The sequence below is a fragment of the Parus major genome, chromosome 2 (genome assembly GCF_001522545.3).
Source record: "Parus major isolate Abel chromosome 2, Parus_major1.1, whole genome shotgun sequence".
NCBI classification, from domain to species: domain Eukaryota; kingdom Metazoa; phylum Chordata; class Aves; order Passeriformes; family Paridae; genus Parus; species Parus major.
The window spans coordinates 14013965-14039648 of NC_031769.1; the positions used below are offsets into that span (position 1 = coordinate 14013965).

The 25684-nt window shown below is 38.1% G+C and overlaps 1 protein-coding gene across 4 annotated transcripts in view; it reads left to right on the top strand.

The window, feature by feature from the left end:
- Positions 1 to 25684, top strand: part of EPC1 (enhancer of polycomb homolog 1) — a 66659-nt gene that overhangs the window by 14968 nt on the left and 26007 nt on the right. The window lies entirely within an intron of this gene.

Consider the following 25684-nt stretch of genomic DNA (forward strand, 5'->3'; position numbering starts at 1 on the left):
CGGGGCCCGTGCCTTTTCCTCTTCCCCTGCCGGAGATAGGAAGTGGAGGGGTTTGTGTTTTGGTTTATCTAAGAGCCCTGCAAATGCCTTCAGACAGGCGCGGTATAACTAAAGTTTTGACAGTCCCCACGAAAGTCAGTGCTGAAGTACTACTCAGAGAGAGGAAATCCGTGTTGGAGGCTAAAAGTCTATCACTTCCTGCTCGGTTTTGCTGTCTCAGTGGAGGATGAAACTTTAAACCATTTGAACTTCAGGGTCATTTAATCATTCACTCAGCACTTTCCAAGATAGGTATAACAATCAGTAGCTGTTATTGCTGAAGGTAAAACACTTAGTAACTGTTACTGTTGAAGACTCTGCTCTGAAGTGCATTCTTTGCAGTGTTGTAAATCTTTAATTATTTCCGTACTATAATCAGTTTTCCCCATCTGTGCATTAAGTACTGCAAATAGGGAAGTACTATAGAAACACGGTTATGTAAGCAGGTTTTGAAATTTGGTGCTAAGAACAAAGGTGACACTAGCTCAGTTGGTTAGAGCAGCATGCTAATAAAGCCAAGGTTGTGTGTTCCATCCCCGTATGGATCATTCACTTAAGAGTTGGACTCGATGATCCTTGTGGGTCCCTTCCAACTCAGAATATTTAGTGATTCTGTGACAGTTGGAAAATTCTGAATTTTCCTAGTTGTCAGATTTCCATTGTCCTTTGAAGGTGACATGCTGTAAAATTTCTGTTTGTAGTTCTAGATGTAGCAAACTAGGAATTAACATTTGTTTTAAGAGAGGTGTCATCTTTAATGGAGTTTTCTCTTTGTGGCACTATTGGTCTTAGTTAATGGATTCAGTGAATTTTTATGAAATGTCTTCGGGCAGAAAGATTTCTAGAGAGTAATGCACTTTACATGTTGTTGTCCACTCTCTGAGGCTTTTTTTAACATAACTCCCTGTTATTCTAACATAATTCGATATTTCAAGTTATAAGTTGCTTTACAGATCTGCTGAAATGTATATTGTGAAGTGTAGTGGTTTTGTGGTTGTTTTTATTTTTCTAATTGGTAGGTTGTATTTCATCGGGTTGTTTTGATGGTGCTTATTTTTGTGAAGATGCTTTAAACTTAAGCATGGTATCGATTGAGGAATATTTAAGTGGTAGGTGACAGTGCTTAGGATGTTTGTGTTTCTTTTGGGCACAGTGGATATATTCTGAATTGATACTTGTAGATTCTGAATATGAGAGAAGACACCTTAATTTCCTCTTGTACCAGCATTTTAAATTTTGTTGTTTGCTATGATGCTTGCTGAGTTTTTCAGCTCAAGAGAATGAGAATGCATGCATGCATTTATGTAGAAATGTCAGGTTACTGTCTTTCTCTTGTACTGTTTGCCTGGCAGTTATAAGTTTTCAGGCTAGAAAATTACACGGGCTCTTTGTAGTCTCACTAAACCCAGATGTATATGTCCTAGCTAAGTAAAAGTAGTCATGAGCAAAGAAAATATTTTAAACATTAATTATAAGACTTGTTTTTGTGGTTAATGTGATGCTTTTTTGTTTCCAAAACTTAGCTTTGAGGGTTAGCTCTAGGAGTAAGTAGATGCTTCCCGCAGCAGAAGTTTGTTCCTGCATTTGTTTTGAATATGTTTGTATGCACACAAACACATATCCCCAAAAGAAATTTGTTTGCCATCACAAAGCACAGGTGTCTTTCTGAATCTTTTTTGGACCTTCTTATGTAAAATATTTGCTAATAAACTTTTGTTCCTTATTTTTTCTGGCAACTTGCTAAATTACCTTCCCTCCCTCTTGTTGCCCTAAAAAGCTTTCTCTTCAGTTTATATTTGTGTTATCAACAGAGAGCCCAATTCTGTGACTTAAATTGTGGCAAATCTCATAGGTTTCATACCCTACTCTGTTCTGTTTCCCAAACTTCAGGCCATGCAGGATTTTGGAAAGTTGGTAGTTTGTGTTATGTAGCTGAAGACTTTAGTTGGAGGATTTTTTCCCTAATGCTTACAAAAATGATAGATGTTTTTGTTACAAACAGATGGCAAAGTGTCCATAAGATTCTGGAGGAGAGGATATCTTCAACTAGTGTGGATTAGCATTTTTAACTTTTTATAAATAGAATTCTGACATTGGTTTGAGTTTTGCATAAATGTAATTTTAAATGAACAGATATTTGGAGCTAAGAGCTCTCCTCTTGACTAAATAACTTTCCCTAGGGAAAAATGCAATCAAAGAGATTTAATATTCAGGCATCAAGTCACAAGATATTTAAATGACTAATTACTGTTTTGATGCACAAAAAGGAATCTTATTTTGTTTCCTTTTCATCTTATCTTTCTCCCATCCTGTTCCTAAAAACAAGTAAATAGCTGAAATAGTGCATCTTCCTTATTACAACTGGAAACTTCAGTTCAGAAGTGATATTCTCTAAGAGTCTTCTGAAGGAAAAACAACCTTGCTGAGTCTATGGGAGTTGTAAAATATGCAGTTAATTCAGGGATATAGTCTTTTAAAGAAAGTGACAGCTAAGGGCCTTAAGTGGTGTTAATTCTCTTACTAGTGGAGTCTGCCTTACTTCAAGCCATGGCTTCAGTCAGTGTTTTGGTTTGGAGGTAAGGGACTAATAAAAAAACTCTTAGACATGAAGACAGTGGCACTGGAGGTTACCAACTGATCCTATGTTCTGACAGTTGGTTTAGCTGCCAGGTTTCAGAGATAAAAACATTGTGGCTGTTGCCAAGTCTGTCGCTACATCTAAGAAACTAAAAAGTATCATGAGACATATAGAGCTGAAAAAAAAAAACCCCTTCAAAATTTAATGAATCTTCTTATATAACAGCAAACATCCCCTATATTATTTCAAAATGCTATTTTTGAGCAAAACAGATCCTCAATGCTGTAATTTTGAGAACCAATCAACAGACCACTGTTAATAATACAGTAATGTAGGTTTGGCTATCAAGTCCATGGATAATTATGAATAAGCAAGTAGGTGGAGTAGATTTATATTTTATAAAGGACTTTTAAAAGGTGTTGCTTTGTGTATCCTGTATTTCTGTTTCTGAGGAGGTTGTTGCTTTTTTTTTTAACTAGAAATTCAGATTCTAGACTGAAAGGAGACAGCTGGAAAAGCAGAGCAGGGGTAACTTTAGTTAAGCAAGATAAAAAGTGAAAAAATATGACAGACTGAAGCTTTTTGAACATGTTCAGTGACATTTCAGAAAGAAACCATGCATAGCTTTACAGGCAGCCTAGATTTGATGGCCTCCAACCAAACCAAGGTAAACTACAAAATTTGTTTTCCTTGCATTTTTTGAAAGGAAAGTAGAAAAAAACCACTACATCCCTAGCCTCTAGTTTTTCTTAAAAAATAGAAATTTGGGGGGAGTGGAGGAAGGGGTGCTAAAACTTTGTGGATAATTTTAAGAAATAGATCCTTGTGGAAAATTATGAGTATAGTTGGCTGAGTTTTTGGGTTTTTTAAGGACATTTTAAAAAGGAGCAAAGCCACGCGTTTGAAGGACACTGTGTCAACATTATAAGGCATTTTTTAAATGTTGAGAAATTAAAATTTCTTAGTTGAAGCATTGCCCTAGCAAAGATTAGCATGACCAGGGATACTTTTAATTAAGTCCCTTAGATCTGAGAAATTAATTACCAAATAGAAAAAATTGTCTGTGTTGGTGACATTTCCAGAGTTAATAACAGCCCTAGAGTTGTGGGAATTACAGGTTTGTGGAGGGGGGTTGTTTGACTTTTTCCTTGAGTGAGCTTGTTATACTCATGTAAATTCTGATAGTACTGAGATATGCCAAAATTTTGGATGTTAGTTTTGATTTTTGTCTTGTGTGTGTTCAAGTTTGTATAGGTTAAATGCACCTCCTCCCTCAGGTAAAGTGTTTTAAATGCCAGTGTCTCTGGCATTTGGTGTTGAGGCAGGAAAGGAGTGCTGTTGCTTTACTGAATTTTTCCTAACTCCTGCTTCTGACTGGGATCCTGGTCTGGTGATAATCCTTGTCCTCACTTTAGCTCTGGAGTAGCTGCTTGCTTGCTTGTCTTACTAGATTTTTGACAGTGATGCACTACATGGAGTTGTTTTCTTGTGGATCACAGTTTAAATTTAAAGCTTGATTTCTAATTTTAGTTAGTGTTGCTAGTTACAGATAGAAGAATTAAGCACCCAGAGTCCAAAATTATAATCTGTACAGCTGCTCATTCAGTTCTTACTGTTTTCCTTTGTATATGTGTCATGGTGTAACTGACAGCTTGCACAGCGGGTGGAATGAAGTCTGTATGCGTAATTATCATTTCTGGATACTGTCATACTTTGTTACCTGGTATTTGAGCAAACTGTTGAAATAGTTTAAACTGTGCTTTTGATTTCTTTAAATCTACTGTTATATTATCTTTCTTGCCCTGGCTTTGTTTAACAAAAGTTTATTTGTTAAAATTTCATTATTAGATGTCATTTTCCCCCTTCAGCATGACCTGTCAGCATTTGCTAAATGCTGTAGAACACCCAGTGAAGATAAGCTAATGTTCATTCAAATGCGTTGGAACACTTCAAACATATTCTCTAATAGGATGTGTCTTAATTTGACAAAGCACTACATGGTAAATTTTCATTTACGCAGTTTGGATAGGCTCAAGGATCACATCCTTTCCATGGAACTGCCTTGGGCACTGCTAGCACAGGTCTCGGCCAAGCCATACTGCACAGAAAAATGTCTTTCTCCTCCCAAATCCGTACTGCAGGCATTGGGAGGCTACCATATTCAGGGTCTCTTGCTGCTGAAACAGCTGTTTTTAGCTTATCAAGGGGGAAAGTTGGTAAGGAATGTACAAAGGCACCCATATGTTATGATCTAAGCCTTAATGAATTCAAAATGTGTGAAGTAAGCATGCAGCTGAGGTGTATTGAGTCAATGTATGAACAGTGCTAACTTATATATGGAAGTTTCACTAAGGGCTCTCCAGTCATTTTTATTATATTCTTGCCAGCGTATGAATGCCACTGCATTCTGTGATTGCATCCATAAAAGTGTGTATTTCTTATTGTGTGCATGGTGCCTTAAGTACTCGTAAAATAACCACTGCCTTACTGTTGGATGATTCACAGATATTGAGTATTTTAGAATCTTGTTGGAGCCATCAGAATGATGTGAATGTAAAATCATAGCAGGTACTGTAACGGAATCATTAGTTTCCAGTCTGGCCTTGGTTTTGTTTTGTTTTTTTCTTTGATGCAGTGTTAGAAAAGTCTATAAAGTTTTTTGCTTACTAACAGAAGAGAATCTGTACCCCATTTCCAGCCGTAGAAGTCCTGAAATCTTAAGCAGGACAACAAACTGGGTCAAATTTCAAGTGTAAGAGTAATAGTGATTACTTCCTGCATATTCCATCTTCTGTTACACCAAAGTTTTCTGTTCTATTTGATGTTATTTAAGTTATATTTAAGTTATTCTGTGCACCTGAGCATTCATGTAAGTTAGGAAATCTGGCAGATCATGAGTAGTAGCTTCTATAGTGAGTGATTCATGCACTGCCTTCAGCTACTTGAGGAATGTTGTTAATCCTGTGATGTGAAACCCACCTGTAGTATCAGTGCTCCCTTTAAAGTCAGAGAGATGGTGGTGGCATAGACTTCTATTACAAGTTGGTGCAATTTATTTGAGTCTGGGATAAGTTTGAGTAAATTTTGCTTCTGGTTTCTCACTGGGATGGGCCTTCATTTATGAAGAAGATGCATAGATTATGCCTTTGGAATTTGACAACTTCCTGGAAGCTGATAGTTCTGTGTAAAAGTTGAAGAATCATGATATATGTCCTGCTGTTACACCATAGGGAAGTCGGGCACTAACTTGAAATTGTGAGCAGGAGACTGCCATGAAATTGGTTTGATAAAGTGGTGTTCTGCATATGCTGTCAGTTCAGCATGTGATAGTGGGAAAGGTATATATGCTGTGCTCTAAAATAATCCTGAAAATACTTAAACTTTCAGAAAACAGTAGGAGTTGGTTATGCATTTCAGAGGCTTCTCCAGGAAGTTCAGATTCTATTTTGAAATTAGGCAGAATATGAATTGGCAGACTTCAATTTGATTATTGTCTATAATACTAATATTGAAAGAGGTTTTTCCTTTTGGAAGCAGGATAATTAAGACTTTTTCAATAATCTTAGTGGCATGAAGCCATGTCAAGTAATGTTTAGGGTGGATATTAACAGAAGCTTCTACATTCAGAGCATGGTTAGGCACTGAACAGGCTCCCCATGAAAGTGGTTACAGCACCAAATCTGACAACAGTTCAAGAAGCATCTGGACAGTTCTCAGGCACATGGTGTAACTCTTGGGATTGTTCTGGGCAGAGCCAGGAGTTGGATTTGATGATCCCTGTAGGTCTCTTCCAACTCTGGATATTCTGTGACTATTCTATGTGTTACATATGTATACAAAACCAGAATAGTTCCTCTTAAGAAAGCTGTTGCAGCTTTCTTAAGAGGAAAAAAGAAAAGCTGTATTAGACTGCTTTTATTGAATCCGTTTGTATGCATTCTCAGCTTATTTTTACGGAATTATTTTTATATTTTATTGTGAGATATCCCAATAATTACACACAGAGAATTTGTCTAACAGCATTGGCTTTCTGCATAGCAGAGTTAACTACAGTGAGATCAATTGTGTCCATGTTCGCACTTGAGGTTAAAAAGGTTAGATGTACTTAATACTTGCAATGAGCATGTTTAACAGTTAGAAGAGTTTAAAAATGTGTTTTGAATGGTTTATATTAAACCAGGGAAAGGAGGATGCCCACAAATATGTAACTTTGTTAGCAGTATTCTTGAGAGCACAAGAAGTAATACAACTGGCAGAGTTTCAGAGAAGAGGAGTTTGTCAGGGTAAACTGTAAATCATTTTAAAGTCAGACTTGTATGGAAATGCTTTACCTTCTGGGAATTTTCACAGCTTGCCTTAAAAGAGGAGCCCCAAAATTTGATCTTCCTGACTCTTTCGCAGCTTTGGTCCACCATATAATGTATTTTAGCAACGGATTGGGTATTAACTGTGTGTAGAAGAATGCGTATAATGGTAGGGACTATAGTTCAGTAACCTCAGTGTTTGAGAAGCATGGTGATGTGTCCTTAGTTTCTTTTCATTTTGATAGTTAACATTCTGTATTCAGTAGAATTTTAGTTATTCATAGGAACTTGTCTAGTATTCATTTGATTCAGGTAGGAAGAATATGCAATGTAGCAAGCCCTTAAATCTGCTAATCTTTCCATTGAGTAGACCACTTTGTTGTAGCCATGACAATAATTGTGCCCTGGTTATATGATTTTATTCCTCAGAAATGTATATGCAATTATTTATCTATTTGTTAAGGGTATTTAGACTGAACATTTGAATACCTCTAAGTCAATGCTTTATTTTTTCAATTTTTTGTTTTATAGGACAAAGTATGTGTTTGTGTGGGCATCTGCTCTGCTAGAACAGAATGTTGTAATTGGCATGCCATAGGTGTATGTGATAAGTTACTTGTTCTTTTTCAACACTTTTCCACATTGGACATACAAGAGGAAACACTTGCTTTTAGTATCAAGGGACACATCAAATGAGTGATGTACCAAGCAGAAGATGCTGGCTGCTGCTTTTGTGTCTGTAGATGTACTCTTCCTGTTTGGTGACTAGCTCTGCTCTCCCCTCTACTTATATGTATCTGTGTATTCAGCTTTATGTGCTTTCAAGGACTAACCCTGTTCTGAGTAAACAGGTATGTGAAGGTGAATTGCATCAGTTAAGGCTGGAATAAGAGTTTGAAAACTTTCTGCTCTGTCAGTTTCTTCAAGCACAGGTAGATAATTTGAGTGAGAAAGGAAATGATCCTCTTAATGTTTAAGTACCATACTTAAAGATTTGTTTCCTTTATATTTAATCAGGAATTAAGAGATTAATGCTTTCTGAATTGGAAGCTTTCAAGAGGGTGTATTTGAAGAGGATTGCTTTCCAACATCCATTTGAGTTCGTACTTTATCTCAATTTCTAGACTTCAAGGTTCCTTCCAAGTTGTAAACAGAAATCACAGATCTTGTAGCCTGCCTGGAAGATTTATGAAGCGTACGTTTGAGGAGAGGGATTGGTAGTAAAGGCTGCCCTATACACACATCTAGTGCTACTGTTTGTTTTCTGTTATGATTTTAAGATGTCATCTTCAGGTTTTTTGTTGGTCAGATGTTCAGTTCAGAACATGGCTGCTAGGAAGGTGTTAGCATGCAAAGATGAATTCTTCATAGGTTTCTTTTTCCAGATTTTCCTTTTCAAAACACAAGGATATTGGGCCAGGTATGTTGTTGTGAAAATGTAATGATTGTGAATTAAAGTTGTTTAGGAAGGGGAAGAAAGGGTGCCTGTTGCTTTTCTAAACTATTGATCTGTAATTAGTCTCACTGAAAATGCCTTTCTTGGTGGAAGCACTTGATGTTTTTCTGTTTTCTTTTACTTTTTATGCCATTACCATTCTCCATGTTACTCTGTGTAGTATGTAACATCATCTCTTCCAGGCATTTCCAAGGATTTAATTATTTGAAATTCCCCATTCTCTTGTATTTCTAAATTCTCTAGTTTTGCTCTCCTTCTTAAGTTTCTTTAAACACTGATGATAAAATTGAATTTCCAATTTCCCCTGTGCTTTTGTTTTTGCTTAAGAAATGAAGCTTTTCACTGTGATGTGAGGCTATACCCCCCAGCCCCAATCTCATATTAGTACTTCAGCAGGACGTGTCCCATGTGCCTTTTTGGTGCTTAATTTTTCTCAGTACTTAAATACAAGACATAATTCTGGAAAGAGAGGCAGAAAATAGGAACTGGGTTCAGAATAAGATTCTGCAGTATTGTGATGCGACTTAAAATACTTATAATTCAGTAACCTAGATCTGATATATCTTGTAAAAAAGCTGAATTCAAGACAACAGGGAGGTTTTATTAGGAAGTTCATGAGTAAGGCTAGGTCCTACAGGATGTTTTGTATTATGTACAGAATCCTTTAGGTTACTTACACAGTAGTGTTGGATCTTTCAGATACTTAGAGATGCACTTATGTGTTCTTCCCTGGTTCTCAGGGACTTTTTCTTTTTTTTTCTTTTTTTTTTCTTTTTTTTTTTTTTTTTTTTTTTTTCTGTCCTAGTTTAGAGCAGCATTTGCTTTCATGGGTTCTTTGTCAAATATGATGACCTTGCTCGCCCTTCTCTTGCAATTTATCTTGTTCAGTTAGAAGGAAATTATTATTATTATTATTACTGGTGTACTTGCTTTGTTTCCTGATGAAGATGCTGTGGTCTTGAAGTAGGCCAGGTACAAAATGAGACTGTTCATGTATTAGGATTAAAGGTAGTATAATATGGTCCCTCTTGGGGAACTAATGTTTTTCATAGTACTTCAAGTCAATAGGGAAGAACTTAACGCTGTTGCTGTATGTATGAGGTGAGGGAACTTGGGCTATTACAACTGAAGTAAAACAGCTTCCCTTTTCTTGTCAATAATGCAAGGTTTGTTCTGTGAGAAGGAAGTATGTGTGGGAAATCAGTGAAACATGCATGTTTACAAAGCACCTCTGTCTAATAAATCTTTACCAGAGCTATAGGATAAGAATAGTTAACAGAAATTTCTGTTCCATGTTCATGCTCTCAGCCTTCCTCTGAAGGAGAATTATTTCCTTTGAGATGTCTTGTCTTGAGAAGAAGTTTAGAAGATTGAAAAAAAAAATTGGCACATCTTGGACTAGAGCAGAAAATAAGAGGTTTGTTGCAGTTAATGCTTAAACCTTTATGTCTGGCCTGGTTTTCCACAGCATCTGTACTTCACAACAGAAGGACCTTGTGCTGGTAGTTGAGAAGTGTTTTCTTTGAGGGCTTTAGCTGTCTTTAAGTGATTGGGGTGTGGGTTGCAGAATGCCTAGAAATAAAGACAAAACCTCACTGGGGAAACTGGTGAGGAAAGAGAAGCTCTGCAGTGATCTTAATAAGTTTCTGTTACTGAGGGGAGTAACAAACATCTACTAGCTTTAACTTTTAAGAATTGCAGTCACAGGTAGGTTCTGTAACAAGTCTCATAAGAAGGTAACAGTTTTGGTATTGTTTGGCAGGATAGTGTGACATTCTGAAGCTATCCTGATGCTCATAGGTAGTCTCATTGGTAAATGAGAGCCTATCAAAAAACTGAACCTGTGAAACCAAGAAATCAATCTGTTCATTATTCATGCATTTCATCAGGTAAAAAAGGTCCCTGTGTGGGATTTAGTAACCTGATTATTTTTAAAAGTTGTATCCAGAAGTTGGCTTAACTCAGTAATTTAAAGCAAAGTAGGGAGGTATCTGGCATTTTATTTTGGCTTGGATTAAATTGTGATTTCAGTGGTGTAATTTTCTGGAAAATAATAGTTTTAATGTTTTCCAGTGTTGATTTTCTCAGGAAAATCATTGTCCTGTCTCAGCGAAAGAAGTTTGACTTGACCTGCACTCAAGAGGAATGCTGTATGAGAATCACTTGTTTTAGTTAGTAGAGGGAATGGGAAGATTTAGTGATAATTTTGTTGGAGAGAGCCTTGCCCCCTATTGTTTTGCACTGTGGTCAGGTGCGTATGTAGAGTTCACGTGTGTTGATACTGGCTGGATGTTTGTTTTGTTTTTGTGGTTTATTCTCTCCATTACCAAGGAAGAGTGAGTGTGCACAAATTAGACTGTGGTATAATTTTCCTTCAGAAGTCCATAGGGTTAAATAGTGGCTGATAAGTTAACTCTGAATTGTTTCAACACCTTACTTTTGCACATTTGTTAAATATGAATTACACTTTCACATTACCTAAGAGTGTTAGATGGGGTTTGAAGGAAGTAAACCCACCACTTTAACAGATGGCACTGTCTGCACAGGTGGAATTGGAACTTGGGGTCCTGACTCAGCTTTTGGCAGCAGTATCATTTCCAGGGATTGAGGGAACCTCAGTTTACTTTGGCTTGCAGTTACTGTAAACCAGAGTAAGCCATTTAATGTGGTAAGCGGTATGAAACTGAAGGTGCAGTTGATAATTCAAAAGCATAACATTAGGTACCTCTGAATTTTATTCTCTAGGAACGTGTGCAGCGTCAAGTTGCTATTTTTCTAAACACAATGTACTAAATAATCCTTTATAAATACACTTATTAGTGGTACTATTGCTAAAATAATCTTTGCACAGAAGGGATGTAATGAATTATTGACAAGTACAAATACCTCACAGCCCCTGGTAATTTGCATGGCACCAAGTGGTGAGAGAGACAGGTAGCATGTCTGGCATAAGGATATTTCCGGGAGTCCTCTATGTTTCTCTGCTGATGCATAGGCTGTATTCTCAGACTCAGTGTTTGGGAGGGGAACGAAGCAGTCTCTGAAGTGTCTGTTGTGCTTGATATGTTTATATATTTTGTAGATAAATTTATATTTCTTGTGTAGATACATCAAATCACAGATATTCATACCATTGTAACTCGATTCCCCTGCAGCTAGGAATGGCCCATTGAGGAGCTGCACATGCAGTGGAAAAGCAGAGACTGTGTTGGGACTGGAACAATGGGATTTGGCTGACTCTTCTTTTACATGACATTGGGCTGTCCTGTTTTATCCCACTCAAACACTTAACTCTCACTGGGTTCACAGAGAGAATAACAATGTCACTTAAAGTACACTGAGTTTACAAGTGTTACAGAAAAAAGAAAAAGTGTTAAAGAAACTTGTCCTCAGAGGAAACCTTTCCCATTTACTTCAGTTCTTATTTCTTTCCTACCCTCCTATTTAGGACTTTACTTTGTAGCTGAGTGTTTATACCTTGAAAACAGGTTTTATGATAATTGCAGGTAGAAGGTCATGAATTTGAAATGCTAGTATGTCCTGCATTTTTAAAGGCAATCTAAATAAACTTGGCAATTACAAAGCGCAGTGAGTAGCTGGTGTCTGACTCACAGGAGTTCATAATTCAAAATGTACATTACTGATCAGGAAATTTTTAAGCTGGTATTTTGTCTAAGCTTTTCAGCCTCATACAGGCCTCTGCTCTAGGTAGCATCTTTGCACTGAGATGTAGCAATGTTTGTTCTAAGTCAAGCAAAGTGTCTACATGTGCAGATTTACAAACTAAAGACTGACATCTGTTACTGCTGAAGATGAATAGATCACATGGATACAGGTCGAGGTGTGGTGAAAGAAAGAGAAAGTTTATTTTTCCTCTCATGATTTATAGGCTTTTGACCACGGCCAGGGATTGGATGGTCAGGATAACACTTTCTCACTGCACTGGCCATGAGAGATGCCCATCACAAGACGTGTAACAGAAAGAATGTACATATATATATGTTTACAATTATTGTCCTGGGAAAGTCTTTAGAAAACTATGTCAGCAAGCTCAGAAGCTGAGTTTTCAGGGTGACAGACATCTATAGCAGGAAATACACAGATTCATTGGGAACTCCGTTTTAAGTTATTCAGTATTGCTCCTGTTACTGTTGAAGAAGCACTTTCCCACCTTGGAGGCATCAGGCCTGAAATGCTAATTTGTTGCGGTTGCAAATACGGAAGCTCAGAGTATTTAGCTGAAAAGTATGAGTAGGTTTTACTTGCATTTTAATGAATGTACTTTAACAAAATTTGTTTGGCTAGAGCAATTCTAAGTCATTGCTAAGCAAGTTTCTCCTTTACTAGATACCTTACATAGTAAAACTTAATTACGTCTCTGCTGGCGTTTGTACTTGATGGGGTTTTACTTCAATTTTCTCAAATGTCTTTATCAACTCTCTTGAGATCTTGCTGTCTTGGTACATTTAAAAGCTCCTTTTACTAAGTTAAAAACTGCAGTGTTTTGGTTTTTTTTCTTGTAACAAGAATTGTGATTTGGAGAAGTACGAGATAGGAACTTTGATACCATTGTCACTGACAGTTATTCAAAGACAAGGATAGGTGTACTCTGCCATCCTGTGTATGCTTATGCAGCTCACATTTCTGTTCAGCACTATATAGCAATTTATTTCCATTGTGTGATATACAGAGCAGTAAATCAGTTAAATGAAGATATTGTGAAGTCTGCAAAAGGGCTTGTTTAAAAGATTAGTTTTTACTTATGGCTATGGTACACTGTATGCTTTTTCTGCTGACTTTTCTTCCCCATAGCACTGAAGTGGTTAATGTTAAAAAGGTTTATTTGTTTGTTTTTGAAATCATAAATAATCTTGATAGTTTAAGACAATGCTGTGGAAGCTTCTTTACTTTGATTTTTTTTTTTTAATGGAACTGCTATGTATGAGCTTTTTGTGTGGAATGCATGTGACTGCTTAAAAGGTCTTAAAATGCTTAGATTGGTTAGGTTTTAAGGCAGATTTCTTTTTGCTTATCTGACATGAGGTGCTGAGTCTCAACTCATGAATGAATGAACTTAGACAAATGTTGATACTTGGTTTTCTTCTTAATGGTTTTAATGGATTTCTGTCCCCATATTATTGTATAGTGTTCAGTAGAAACACCAATTAAATTCTATTACTTTTTCATGTGAATGACTGCTTGAGGTAATGAAACTGTACTTTACAGAAGTGGTAGTTAAACCTGACAGGCATGTTGTAAATGTAGTAGTCTTGGGGGAGGTACAGCTGGTTTAGTTTTGTGTGTTAGAGATCCTGTGTAAACCCTATTCACTCACTGATTTTTATTCTTTTTAATTGCTATTTTTGGTTGAAGGGAATGGTAAATGAACAAAATATAAAGTTGCTAATAATGAGTTTCCTTCAAGCCTCTTTAACATTCAAGTTGAATAGAGCATACTTGCCTAAAAAAGTCATAAAGGAAAGAAATTACTGGACTGCTGAACACGAAGACTGAAATGAGACTCCCAGCTTCTGATACATTGTGGCTGAGAGAGAACAGCTGTGGAAGTATGTCTGTGAGTTTTGTGCTTTTTTGCTCTCCTTCGTAATGATGCACGTGGGCACCTTTTTGAGATGGTGTTAGGCAAAGTGGTACTCTGCTACAACGCACGCTTGTCTTGCAGTTAGCGTCCAAAAATTTTTCTCATTCTGTGAAGAGTTTGCTTCCTAATGATGCCTGGCATTTAGGCTGCCCCAGTCAACCAGATTGGACATTTGCTTGTGTGACGTCCTTGGGTAGTTGTGCAGTTTGGTGTTCAGAACTGTGACAGTCAAGCTGTAGGTAATGTTGAGTTTTAGAATCTTACTGCAAATTCTGAGGGGAAAAGTCGTAGGTCTAGGTAGGTAGAGTTTTCAGGATCTGTTTCTAATACTTGTAAGAAAATCCCCAAATCAACTAGATCCTGTTCTTAGACTTGTTTTTTCTTCAGACTCTTTGATCATATGTGGATGTGGGAAACTGTTGATTTTTGCAGTTTGTGATGGGTGGCCTGTGAAATGGATGCTTCTGAGCCCTTAGCAGACAATGGTGGGGAAATAGGGCTGCTGCTCAAACTCTTACGGCTTTGTTCATCTGTCTTACCTGTTTTGATTGTACTGTGTACTGCTGCCAGGTTCATAGGTGGATTCAGATTAAGAAGTGTCTGAACTGCAAGGGAGAAGAGGGTTGGTTAATGAGGGTTATTTGAAAACCTGGTCTGAAGAACAAAGCCTGTGGAAGCAGTGATAAGCATACTGTTTTACATAGTTTATGTAAAAAACTTTGAGAAAAATGTAAAGAATTTCATTCTGCTGTCTGTTGAAATGACCTTTTACTTCACCCAGTGCTTGGTATAGTATTCGGTGACAGTTTAAAACCGGAGCAGTTGATGCTCATGTCTATGTTGGAACGCACAATCCTGTGTGTCTCTGCGCATGGAAGAATAGTGAAACAGAATAGAAATTTTTGTGGCAAAGTTGGGTTACCATGTTGCTTGTTATTTAGATGACTCTGCTCTTTTATCAGGGCTGGATACCCTTAACAGTAGTATCAATTCCCTGTGACTAATAAAAATGCTGGAATCTAGGTGTAAGCTTTTGCCATGCAAAATGATCTGAGTTACAAAGTATTGCTAATGCACAGAAATGTTTTAAGCTAGTAGCAAGATGCAGTGGTATCTTTTAACTCGGGAGCTTGATGCAATTATTAGCCAACTGATGAAATTATCTTGAAGTTCCACTTCCATAGTCCATATGAGGGGAGAATAATTTTGCTATAAACCTTTATTCAAGCTGTTCTAAATGGCATTACAACTGAAAACTCTGAAAAGGAAAGGTTAAGTTGCAAGAACTGTTCTCATTCAATTGTAAACTGTATCCTGAAAGATATATATTCTTGTGAACTGTATAAAATCTCAGGTCGCTTTGTGTTACAGTCTGATTTTAGTGTGGAGGTCATGTCCTGGAAATATATTTTCATAATACCTTAAAAGCATCTTAATGTGTTCTTTAGAATCGTTTAATTAAGGGAAAGTTACTTTGTTTACTATAGATGGCTGAAATAGTTTTCATTCATTGCTGTCTCAAGTGAGTGTACAGCTGAAACATCAGGCTGAGGTAGGGAAGGGGCTCTTGGCCAAGTCTGGTGTGGCAAAGTTGTGTGAGAAGAGCTGAGTTGGTTTAAATGTTTCTAATGAGAAGAGGCAGTCCAGTGTTTTCCTAGAGCTTGTCCTGGTCTTTGCATTACCCGTGAACTGATTTAGCTTATGAGATGGAGACTCGCCTAAGAGTAACTCCTCTTCCCTCTGTGGTCTGTGGCTTACAAGTCTGCCTAGTTTGAGGAGTTCATGAGAGCCAAAGTGATTACAGACCAACACTGAGGAGATGGTTTAGTGCCTTTTACCAGTTTTGATCTTTTGCAATTCCTAAACTAAATATTTCAAATAGATACCAAGGTCTGTGCTTCTGAATGTATGTTGGGCAGTGGCAGTTTGGCAGGTAGACAAGTATTTTTAGGTAATCTAAATGAGACCTGTGCCTGGAAAGATAGAGGTGCTAAATTGTGTTTGCATAGTTAATATGTGTTAAATACTTGATCTTTTCTGATTCCCAGGTTGTGCTTCTTATTCTCTCTGGCGTATTTTGTGCCAGTCTCATTCATGTCTTTATCTCTGTCTTTCTGTTTTGCACAGTAATTTAAAACATGAAACTGATTTCAGCCTTCTAGTAACAGGACAACAAATCACTATTTCTTCTAGTGTTGTCATGAGCTCTAGTACTAATGTTAGATTCCTGGGTCAAGTGTCCTGTGTGCCCTCCACCTGTCTACCACCATTCACTGAAGAGCAGCAAGTGAAAATTTTCTTTAAGTTGTAAGTAATTCGCTGCGGAGTCCACAAATAAGAAGCAAGATTTCTTCCAGTGAAAGGACAGACTCCTTCCGTGCTCTTAGAAATGTCTGATTTGAACATGGGGAAGGTAGTTACTACAATGCTCAAGATGATGTGGCTGATCTCATTTTTGACCAGGGTTCTAGAGAAGAGTAATAATTACCAAGGTTTTTTTCATACTTTGTTAATTACAAACCCATGCATTTTTAGAAGTAAATTAGATCCCATTTTCACTGAGTAATTTCTATTTAAACCTATGCAATGATTTTAAGTTGGAATTTTTAGCAGAGATCTAATTATTACGGTGATTACAGTAGGATCTTTCTTAACTGACTACTCAAGAGACTGACATCAGTTGATAAACAGAAGTAACCTCCATAGTTTTCTTCTATGAAGGGACAGTTTTAGACTCTGCTGTAACAAGAAGAAAACACTTTCTCGACTGTGTAGAATGATTCAGGCCATTGAGAGATCTTGGCAGAAGAGTGTCAGAAGGGAAGATCTAAAGCCATGTCATCTGGGTGAACCTGCAGGCAGCTTCAGTCAATACGAGGTGTTCACTGTGTTTCCATATCTACTGAGGGTCATAATACATTGAGGGCCTACAATGGCTTGTGGACCAGATGAGGGATGGGAAGTGATCTGCTGTCTTCTTTCAGACCCATCATAGGTAGAGCAAGGAAGGCTGCTTTGCTACCCACCATTTCTGTCCTTTTTCTGGTCCTGTGTGCTTCTTGTGACCAAGTTTAAACTATTACTGGCACTTACATGACATTCATGTACTGGAGTTAAGAGGGACAGAGCTGCAGTTATGTTTACCAAACTAGCTATTGCCTTGGCATTATCAAAGGCCAGATCTATCAGCTGTTATTCAGGAGTTGGGTTCTGGGTCTCAGTCAAGGATCATTGTACCTCAGGGACTGATCTTGCCGCAGAACACGTATTGAAGATTTCTGTGCGTTGCAAGGCAGACTCAGATTGCCCTCATCAATACAACTTCAGTCAGGTTTAGAACTTTTCAGCAGCAGTTGTTTGGAAAGAAGTGCTGTAATAAATGCGTCAGAATGTCTTTGTTTTGCAGGTAGTTAGGTGTGAGTACATATGTGTGTGAGGAACTAAAGGCAGAAGTGTGTGGTAGTGCTTCTGTAATAACCTGTGGAGCTGCTCTTCAGGAATAGCTGAGCATTTTTGCTTTCAGTCATAGTAGAAGCCACTTGAGCCACTTTCTGTCCTGAATTTAAGAATAATGCAAAGGAAGTATCTCTGAACAGTTTGCATTGGTCTAAAACAGCTTCCGTGTTCTGGCTGTGCATCCCATACATGCTCTTGCAGCCTTGCTGGTGCTTGCCTGTCCCTGGGTAAGCTCAGTCTATTATGGTGGCATTTAACTGCCCCTGAGTCCCACACAAACATATTTCCGGTGCCTGAACTGGTTCTAGGAAGGGAGGAGGAATTGAGTACAGAACAAGGAATGTCATTAAAATATACGGACCTCTTTGTTTTGCACATAATTCTCTGATACTATTCTTCATGTTCCTCCTAATCTTGGATATAAATTGTGTCTGATTAGTAAGTTACAGGACAGCTAAGATTGATAACAGGAGGAGAAGGTGAAGAGAATGAGCCATTTCAGGTGTTTTTTGGACAGATTTATTGGATTGAATCTGTAGACAAATTTTCTCTAGTGTAACTTGACCATCACGCTTCCAAGAGGCTGTCTTCCCTGATCATGCAGGTTACTGAGATCCTTATATGGCTGAGACAGGATGTGTTTCCTGTAGCTCACTGAACAAGCAAAGATGGAGGTTGGAGAGTGACTTGTGTGCAGTAGGTCACAGAAGTGCTTCAGCAGTCCCTACTGTATGTTTTAGAGTTGAGTTAGCCAGAAAGGTCCTGGTCTGCAGCACGGTCTCCAAGCAGCTTTGCTGTGTTTTCCTCCACTGCCCTATCAGTAAATATTGCTGATGTGAGAACCTTCATCTCTGTGGATTTAGCAGCCAAAAATCTTTACCTTATAAACCTGAAATCATGTTACTCATGCACCAGTTTATGACTGCTTGGTGACACGATGAGCAACTTCTGATTTTTTCAGTTCCTAATGTTTGCTTATTTGATCTTAATTATAGAGTAATGTGTGTTTCAAATGAGCTGCAATTTTGTTGATTTTTTGTGTGTGTGTTTAGAGGTTTTTTGGGACCATAAGCTGTTAGAACATGAAGTGTGTATCAAAAGAGATGGGTCTAGGAGTTTGTATGGCCTTGATTGTGTGTCAGCTGTAATCTGTTTCAGTGTAACTGTTGTGAACCTAATGCTTCTTGACAGCTGTCTGTGGGAACTGGTATGCCTTTCAGTTCTTACACGTTTAACATTGTGAGTGCTGTGAAGTGGGTGGTAGCCTTAGGAAAGCACTTCTGTCAGGGATGGATGTGGGAGGGTTTTGCCCAGTCATACTGATGTAAATGGGCAGTGGATTGCCTTCCCAATAATGACACAATTAGTTGTAGTGTGCCTTTGTATAGGTTTTGTTTCAGAGGCAAAGATGTGATTCTGATCTGCACAGGCTTGACCTCAGTCCTGCATGTTTTTTAGAAGTACCACTACTTCTAAAAACTTTCTACTTGTCCATCCCAGTGTTTACTTCCCCCAGCAAAGACACCACTCCCTTGCTTAGGGTAGGCTTGGAGTATTGGGAGACTTTCTGTCCTGCACACTGGACCTGAGAGCTGCCTCTTTTGGTAATTTCCATAAGCAAGTGTGCCTTAAATTATTATTTCTAAGAGCTCTGAAATAACTGGAGAAATTATTGGGGAAACAATCAAATAATAAGAAAGTAGATTTTTCCTTTATTTCTTGGGAAGATTATTTCTTGAGAAGTAGCTCTTTGCTACTGCAGTATAATTTTTCAGTTGTTTTTTTGAAAGGATAGTATGCATTCTGTCCCTTTGGTTTGTTCAACTGTAATTATGGCTTATGTTAGTTAGCTTTTTAATTCCTTGTGCTGTGGTTATCTTCCTTGGAATATGGTCTTCAGAGTGTACTGCAGAGTAGATATTTTGTCAAAGAAACTTCTGTGCTCTCTCTAAGTGCCAGTATTCTTTTAGAAACTGTAACTAAATTAAAATCTCACAGTTACATTGCCAAAAAAATTTAAAGTATTACCAAAATGTGAAAAGGCAGATGCTACTTGTTCTCAGTTGCAGAGCTTCTGCTTGTTTCTGTTTGAAGTCAGGAGTACCTGCTGGTTGAGCCACAATCACAGTATCCTTTCTTGTGTGTTCTAATTATTGTAATTCACATTTTTTTTCATGTACTGCATTAGAAATGCATCAAACGTGCAAATACTGAGCTTGTGACAAAGAATTAGCCCTATATCCTTGCACTGTCACTTGAGAGAGGTCCTACTGCCCCACCACAAAGCAGCACTGACCACAGGTTTTGGTTCCTTCAGGCTGTAATGAGAGCTGCTCTGCTGTGTTTTGTTTTCCCTCATGCTTTTGTTGCTGTCAACTTGCGTTAGATTGTCCTTTTACTCCTTTTATGTTTTGGAGCATGATGTTTTGGTGATACTAGAGTGCCGTAAGAGTGGACACAAGGGGCAAACTGTCTATCCTAATTAATAGGAAGGAAGACCACAGAATGACAAATTGTGCCAATGCATAACTTTGCTTATGAAATTGTGTCATATTTTGTTACATTCTACATAGAGTTGCTGTTTTGGTGGGCTTTTCCTGTAGACTTTCTTAATTAGAGGAAAACTAAGGGAAGAAGGTGGTTATCAAGATTTTGGTTATTTTAACAACTAACAGTGTAAACTCCAAACAATTTTCTGGACAAGAATATAGTATGGAGAATAAGGTGCAGTTCATAGAATCATGGAATATCCAGAGTTGGAAGGGACCCACAAGGATCATCAAGTCTAGCTCCTGATCCTGCACAGCACAAGCCAAACAGTCACACCATGTGCCCAAGAGTGTTGTCCATACACTTCTTGAACCTCTGTCAGGCTGGTGCTGTGACTGCTTCCCTGGGGAGACTGTTCTGGGTGAAGAACTTTTTTCTAATACCCAAGCTAAACCTCTTGACTCAGCTTCTAGCTGTTCCCTCAGGTCCTGTCAGTTGTCACAAGAGAAAGAGATCAGTGCCTGCCCCTCTGTTCATGTTTCTGGCTGAGTGTTACAGAAAGTGATGAAGCTGCTCCTTTCCTGAGACACCCTCTGTCTCTGAGCTTAGTGGTCCCACTGCATGCCTTTTTTGTTGGGATTGTCAGACCACATGGTAAGCCAGTACAGGATGCTAACCTGATGGAAAACTAACTTGGGAGCTGGGAAGAGTGAGCAGATTTGTAGGGTTTTCTTGTATGAGCTCTTTAATTAACTTCTGATGCAAATTTGGCTGAGCATTAGTAAAATGTAAAAGGAATGAAGCTTGAGGAACAGTACCGTTGTTCTGAAATGACTGAATCAAATTAGCATTACAGCACTTCTAAAGTTGTAATTACAATAGCATTCTATGCCAGGCAAAGAAAGCAACTGAAAATGAAAGGTTTTCTGGATATAATCACAAAGAATAGGTTGAAAATAGTTAAAAGCAGCCTGCTGTGGTGTTAAGCAGTTCAGGCTGAGTGCTTTTGTAAAACAAATGCAGGTATATCAATGTTGTTTCCGTCAGAAGGATACTGATACACATTGAGAAAGCAATGTGACTACACTGAAAGTGGAAGTTCGTTAATAGGGAGAAATAATATGTGAACAATTGGTATTTACATGAAAGGTAGATCTTGAAAGAAGAAGCAAGGTGAGATCCATCTAGAAGGTGTAGAATAAGATGAGAATATTCTAGGAATGTTTATTGTAAGGAAGTTTTTCTTGATTTTACTTGATACTGAGACAGTTGAAATGTTCCATGAGTTTTAGTGGGGGGGAGTTTTGCCCTTGGTATTCATTCTAAAAAGACTTTTTAAATTTAGTGAAGCAATTAAGCCAGTGTAATGGCTAACTGCTGCCAAAGGGAATCATCTTTCTCTCTTCTGCATTTCCCCACTGCTTTGCATACACACACCCTGACAGTTCAGGGAGCCAATTTTTCAGACAACTAATTGTTTCTAATTGTTTTCAGGGGAAATAACAGGACACTGATGGCTTTTTGTGGATTTGGTTCCCTAAGCTGTCATCATAGATTCAGTCTGATAAAAGGCTGTGGTAATATGGAGAATGACAACAAGAGGCACAAGACTGAACCTTGTGGTGGTGGCTGTTAGATAAGTTTCATTCTAACATGACAAATTATAGCCTTTGAGCTTAACTAACCATCTAAAATTCATGACAGGAATTTAAAGAAACAGTCTGGAATAATTTTACATGTATTTGAGAGCTTCAGATGATGTTTGAGCAGAAAGAGAAAATGCACTAAACCATGCTTTTTTAAAAAAGAGTACCTCAAAACATAAAATCCTTTTGAAAATTGCAACCCAGAACATCGTAACAGTCAACAGACTGTTGAAAAGCTGGAAGCTAGAGGATTACAAATAAGTTACCTTACCCACAGTTCCTGGAGTAATATGGATAATGTAAATTATTTGGCCCTAGTGATGACCTGGAAGATACTAATCTCTGTGAATACTTAATAAGAGGTTTTCAGGAACAAACCCCAGTTAACCCAGTTGAACTTCTTTTTGTGTCAGGGCACAGGACCTAATGGATAGTGGTGTTAAAAAGATACTGATACTGATCTGTTATGCAGTGAATGGAAACAGTTGTGTAGTAGAAATAAATCTGCTTGGGAAACTGTACCTAGAAATAGATGGACAGACCAAATGAAAACATTTGTTGAATTGCCTAGCTGGTCTGTCTTTAAATGCCAGGTGATGTTTTCAGGAGTGACTGGGACTGCAGTATCTACATACAAATCTTCCTGTATGATGAAGAGCAGCCAGAAAGTTTGATTAGGATTTGAATTTAAAATCATTCTGACAAATTGAGGAGACCACTGCATTTTTAAGTGGAAGGCTATGGATTCAAATGAATGAGGTGTTGCGTTTTGGTGGGAGTAATCAGCTGTGCAATCACAGTAGAGAATGACTGATGAATAGAAACTGGAAAGTCTACTGTGTTAGTTAATAGTAGATATTTAACATGCATTATTGTTAAAAATTACTGCTTACAGAGTTAACAATTGCATCTGATTTATATGTATTACTGTCATGGTTTAACATAGCTTGGTTTTTAGTTAAAGAGAAAATCCATCAGTTGCAGAAGTGATTTTCTGTGAGGACTGCTAACAGCTTCCTGACCCAACAGAACCAGTCTGCTGGTTAGTTTTAAATATTGACACCTTGTTAAACCACTTAAGCTGAACTTGCCTCTGAAATCACATTTTAAAACTAACAAACCCCAGGAAAAATTCTCTTGCTTCCAGCTTTTGAACAGGTAACTGGATGCTGGCTGGACCAGGCTCTGCTCCACTACAGGGCCTGGCCAGCTCAGCCCATGGCGTGGCTCAACTAAGATTCTGCCACCACTGAATTCCAATCACAACCGGCACTCTGGGCCAGCTCCAGCTCAGCTTCGGGCTGAACTGGGCTCTGCTCCGGCCATGAGCTGCTGAGCCGTCACGCCAGCACCACAGAAAAAACATGTGGCTGAGAACACAGGCAGCCATGCAGCCAGAGTGGCCACAACCTGGCAGAGATCACATGGCCATCCTCAGGCCTGAGGCAGATATTAACTTTTTCAGTGCACAAATGCAACAACTTGCAATCAATCGTCTCTCAAGTGAGAGGAAAGGAAAGGGTGAAGACATGTAAAGAAAACAATGTGGAGACACTGGGGTCAGTGAAGGAGGAGTCAAATCCCAGATGGGGGGAGGATGAGGAGATACCTTAGTCTGGGGCTGAAATTCTCTTGTAAGGCTATGGTGAAGAGTAATTGATTCTTCAGCCTTTTTTTTCCCTGTAACTCGTGGAATGCATTGGGAGGATGTGGCGTTCTAACCACAGCCATGAGCAGAAGCACCCTGTGTTGAAGCAAGCAGATGTTGAAGTAGCTGTGATCCAGTGAGAAGCTTGAACAGAGAGAGATGTGAAACCTTGCCCCAGGGATGTAAGAAAAGCCTCTGTTCCCAGAGATAAAAGACGAGAACTTTTGTTTCTGTACTAGAACAGCTCATCCTTAAAATTGCATGCACCCAAATAAGCTGAGATGACCCATGGTGGTAGTTGTGGGAAGTTGTGTACCTAACAGTGGGAGGATCTTCACAATTCAGATTTCCAGGCAGCTGCTATTCATGAAAATTAAAACCATGAGAGAACTGTTTCTTTTGGAAAAGTCTACATGGCATAGCAGGAGAGACTCCTTTCCCTAAGTAAATTGAAGAAAGATTATTTTAGAAGTGGTAAACTGACTGAAAATACCAAATTTTGTCTCTTTACTTTGTCAGTAGGAAAGGAAAGAAGAGTTGGGGGGAGAAGTGTTCTGAAGGTTTATTCTGGTTCTTATTATTCTTCTTTTAGTTCTGTTAATAAAGTTTTCTTTATACTCTTTAAAATTTTGAGCCTGCTTTTGCCTTTCTAATCCTTATCTCACAGTAGAAATTGAGTAAATAATTCTAGTGAGTGCACTGGTGTTGGGCCAGCACTCAACCCACCTCAATTATCAGGATATAGAGAGAGATGTTCTGAGATACTGAAGTTGGGGGTAAAGTTGCTGTTGTGGGTTTGTCCAGATAAGTGAAAACTTTGATGTGTGGAGGTGTAAGGAGAAGTTGCCGTGTCTGCTTAGTTTTTTCTGTTTAGTGGAGTGTCTCTTGAGGTGAATTGAAATCTATATGAACAGCAGGTTAATTTCTTTTAGTGGGGGAAATTTTATCCAGTTGCTTTTCATATGTGGCTCTGCTAAGACTCTGCTCACATACTGAGTATTTTTGTATTTGGGATGAAAGGCAAAGCCATGATTTGGGTTTCTGTTTTAAGAATGCTGTTAAGATTTCTTTAAATACAGACAAGTTAAACCTGTTAGTAAAGAAGCATAGGCTACTGGTAATTATTAGTTGTGTCCATATCAGAGGTGGATCAGAGAAATTGGAATCCTAATTTAGTGTATGATATCCTTTTCTTCTCTGAAATGAAGCAATTTTTTTGATGTTTAGAAACACAAGCTGGGATGAATACATTAGGAACCCTTAATACTATTATAAAACCAGTAAGAGTTTGCTTAACTAAAAGAACATGGGCTATTATTCTGCATTTGATGCAGAATTCTACTGGGTTATATAAAGATAAAGCTTAATTCCCTGTTAGGCAACAAGTTTTAGCTGTGTAGTCCTAAAGAATTATTACAGTTTACAAAATACTGACATGTCTGACAGCAGTGGTTCAGTAAAAAGTAGAAAATAAATTACTTTATCCATACCCAGGAAAGAATGCTGCTACACCTCCTAGGTGATGTGTGTCTGGACTTAACAAATGCTGCACGTCAAAACCAGTGTTGTGAGTTCTACATGCAACTCTGTTATGCCTTATTCTCTTGTTTAGTCTCCAAGAAGCTTCTTAACCAGGGGATGTGGAATAATGTCTGCAGTTTGTGTGAAGATAGGCTAAAATCCTGTGAATTCTTTTAACAGAATTACGTGTTATAGAAAACAGTTGAATTTCAGGTTGGGTCAACTTTGCAATTTACAGTAAAGCCTGGTTTATTATCTTCTTGATTATTTCTCCTTTTTTAAAGTTTAGACAGAAGTTCTTAATTGCCCTTATTGTACCAAAGTAATTAAATTGAAGTCAGACAGCCAAAGATATAATAAGATCATATGGATGAATATTATATATTCAACATTAAAACCAACTATAGCTGCTACCCTTTTGCTGCAGTTCCTGCTTTTGAGTATTTCAGTAATGTGGTTCATAGCATCTTACTGAGAGATGTGTTGGCATAACTATTGTAGCACTGGTTTACTGACCACCTGGGAAGGAACAGAATAGAAACTTAAGAAACCAACACTGCTAATAAGGAAAAAATACCTGTTTTGTCAGTAACCCACTTAAAGGCATGCACACATCTAGCTGTGTGGGTTTCTGTTAGTTACTGTATGAACCCTGCTGATACTACTCACTGTCTTGACAGAACTATGGGGAAAATGGATTGAATTTTACTGTTTTTAGATGGATTAGGAGAAGGAAAGGGAGGATAATGGGAAGCATTTAAACGAATGATTCTTGAGGAATCATTCACTAGATTAAAATCGTGGCTGTTCATTGTCCATGAATGATGGCGATGCCTCCCTCCTGTCTATTTTTCTGACATTACTGTCAATAAATGGCCAAGGCAAATACAGAGTAATACTGGAGTCAGTATCTGTCTGCAACTACTTGTCATAATCTGTATGTC